The sequence below is a fragment of the Alexandromys fortis genome, unplaced genomic scaffold (assembly GCF_014885135.2).
Source record: "Alexandromys fortis isolate MF-2015 unplaced genomic scaffold, M_Fortis_MF-2015_v1.1 scaffold_2767, whole genome shotgun sequence".
In the NCBI taxonomy this organism is placed as follows: domain Eukaryota; kingdom Metazoa; phylum Chordata; class Mammalia; order Rodentia; family Cricetidae; genus Alexandromys; species Alexandromys fortis.
The window spans coordinates 1-3,366 of NW_026070628.1; the positions used below are offsets into that span (position 1 = coordinate 1).

At 39.9% G+C, this 3,366-nt stretch overlaps 1 long non-coding RNA gene across 1 annotated transcript; it reads right to left on the reverse strand.

Moving 5' to 3' along the window:
• Positions 1-349: 349 nt before the first annotated feature.
• Positions 350-3,360, reverse strand: LOC126496320 (uncharacterized). The gene is made up of 2 exons (XR_007590332.1): positions 1,233-3,360; positions 350-483 (listed from the first exon to the last, which is right to left on the reverse strand). It is a non-coding gene; the product is annotated as an uncharacterized lncRNA (long non-coding RNA).
• Positions 3,361-3,366: the final 6 nt, after the last annotated feature.

Below are 3,366 nucleotides of genomic sequence, written 5' to 3' on the forward strand. Positions count from 1 at the left end.
TTTTTTTTTTTAATTTTCTTCTTCCTTTTTTTTTTTTTTCTAAATGGCTGGAGAGACAGCCGTGGGTGCTGGGAACCGAACTCTTATATTTTTGGTTGTGAGCCTAGCCTTTAACGGCTGAGCCATCTCTCCAGCCCTTTAATTCAACTCTGATCAAATTCAAAGTAGTGGAATATTACAATCATATTACATAAGACCTTGTAAGATTAATCATACTGAACATGAGAAAGATTAAGTCCATATCATTTAAATTTAATAAAACAATTACATGACTATAATGTAGAACAGTCTATTAGCACCACAATGAAAGCACACAGACTATATTTTAATAGTATAAAAAGAAACTTACTTAACCCAGATGAGAGAATTGTAAAATTCTGGATCAATAGATTCTAAGTCCTTAAGTCCAACTGGTTTGTTCAAAATGCGTTTATAGAATGGCAAAGAAAACCCAGTATCTATGAATTTCCCATGGAATAGAGCCTATACAGAAAGGAAGCAATAGCATTTAAGATAACAATTCAAACGTTATTAAACATCAAAACATTGTATAAATTCTCCATTTGAAAAACTGTTGAGGTTGGGTGTGGTGGCACATGCCTTTAATAGCACTCACAGGCCAAGGTAGGCTGATCTCCATGAATTGGAAACCAAGTTACCTCAAAAAATAAAACAAGCAAGCAAGCAAACACATACGTGCGCATAAACACACATACACACGAAGAACTCGTTTCTCTAAAACCTTTTCAGCTAGACAGATGGCTCAGAAAGAGCACTTGCTGCTTTTCCAGAGGACCAGGTTTGATTCCCAGTACCTACATGGTGGCTTACTACTGTCTGTAACTCAAGTACCAGAGGCTCTCAGGCTTCCTTCTAGTCTCTACAGGCACCAGGCATGCACATGGTGCGCAGACATATATGCAGGCAAAACAGCAAGACACATAAAGTAAATTTAAAAAATTAAAATTCTTGTCATGATGGGAGGTCGTGGTGCACGCCTTTAATCCTAGCACTCAGGAAGCAGAGGCAGGCAGATGTGGGTTCGAGGCCAGCATGGCCTACATAGTGAGTGCCAGGACAGTCAGAGCTACACAAAGAAAAGCTGTCTCTAAAACCAAAAAAAAAAAAAAGAGCGAGTGAGACAGAAAAAAAAATTCTGTCACATGATATATAATACACAAAAATTTAGTAATGTTGAATGAGTAAATGCACAGTTTTGCACCTGTACCTACCATGGCAATAAATCTGCCAATAAAACGGAAATATTTCAGGTGGTCTGGATTGATGTAGGAAGCTGGGTTTATCTGCAGACAGTAGTTATCCTTCCCTGCGTATTCAAACAGGCAATACATTGGGTTCAACACCTCATGTGACAAAAGAAAGAACCATTCTCTGAAATCAAAAGAAAACTTAGGATGAAAAATCTTGTAGGAAACCATGTCAACAAATCACAGAGCAGTGTTACAGAGTTATTAAGAACCTGACTGTCTCAACTGCAAAACTCTTCTAATTTCTTGTTGATTTTCTTTGTTATGTTATAGTTTATTTATATGATCTTAAATTTCAAATAATCTAAGATATCAATAACTTTAAAGACCCTTACTTGATTGCCAACTAAAAATTTTCTAATCATAACCATACATCCTAGTTTAAGATTTCCTATTGGCCCAGGTAATGAGAGCAGCCGAATCAGAACCACGACATCATCAATTGAGTCTCCTAGTGCACTTCAGCAGAGCCACTGAACCAGACATGGCATTTTCAGAGAGAAAGCACTTCTAGCCAGTTGTTTACTAGAAAAATGCCCCAAGAAGTTTCTTTTATTCTTACTGGGGGGTCAGGAGGGAGGAAAAGAGAGAGAGAGTAGGCACAAGTGCAAAAATTCAGAAGGCAAAGTTGGCTCTCCTTCTACCTTTGTTTGGTTCCTGGGGACTGAACGCTGGCTGACAGGTTTGTGTAGCAATTTCACCAGTCTCCCTGAAGCGCTAATCAAAGTGACTTGACAACACCAACATAAGATCATGGTCACGATATAACATGGATGGGTCTATCTGGTCCAATACTGTGCCATCAGTATGTACCCTAGACCTCTTTTCTGTTAGCCTAAGTGCAACCGTTGGCGAGAATTCTGCAAATATTTTAATATTGCTGGACATTCTTCTGATTATGAAAGAGTGATTTGACTGCCTCCTGAATTATCTAAATGTTTCTCTGCACATTTATTACTTAGGATTATTTCGTGTATTTTCAAATAGTTTACTTGCATTTTATAATTTATTAAGCTATAAAAAAATTTACTCAGGCTAGAGAAATGGCTCACTGGTTAAGAGCACAAACTGCTCTTTTAGAAGAACAGAGTTCAGCTCACATCAGGCAGCTCACAACTGGCTCTCTTATCTATGAGTGATCTGATGCTACCTTCTGGACTCTTGAAGAACTATGTAACCCCCCCCCCACACACACACACACATAATTACAAATAAAATCCTTTTTTTAAAAAGAGTAACTAGTAAGATGTACTCACCAGTTAGCACAAATGATTCCTTAAAAAAAATTTTTAAGTCATTAAAAAACAAACAGCATTTCAGTTAGGCATGGTGACCCATGCCTTTATTCCCAGCATTCAGAATGCAGAGACAGTAGGATCTCTGCGAATTCAAGACATCCAGGGCTATACAGAAACCTTGTAAACAAGCCGAGCAGTGGTGGCACACGCCTGTAATGGCAGCACTCATGAGGTAGAGACAGGTGGATCTCTGTGAGTGAGGCGACCTGGTCTACAGAGTGAGTTCCAGGGCACGCCCCAAAGCTACAGAGAAACCTTGCCTCAAAAAAAAACAAACAAAACAAATAAACAAACAGTACTTCAGAGATAAGACAACTAACTGGCTGCAATCTAACTGCAGTTCCCAGCACTTACGTGGTGGCTCACGGTCATCTGTAATTCCAGTTCTAAGGAACCAACACCCTCTTCTGACCTCTAAGGACACCAGGCACACACGTACATGCAGGCTAAAGCTCATGCACATAAAAAATATAAAGAATTTAAAAAACGATAAGCTTATGGGAACAAGGGAACACATCAAGATGGTGTTGAAAGCAAAGTAAGCTCCTGCCCCTCCCAAAGCCGAAGCTAAAGCAAAGGCCTTGAAAGCCAAGAAGGAAGTGCTGAAAGGCGTCCACAGCCACAAAAATAAGATCTGCACATCTCCCACCTTTCAGAGGCCCAAGACCCTGCGGCTACAAAGGCAGCCTAAATACCCCGGGAAGAGCGCGCCCAGGAGGAACAAGCTTGACCACTATGCCATCATCAAATTCCCCCTGACCACCGAGTCAGCCGTAAGAAGCTAGAAGACAATAAACACA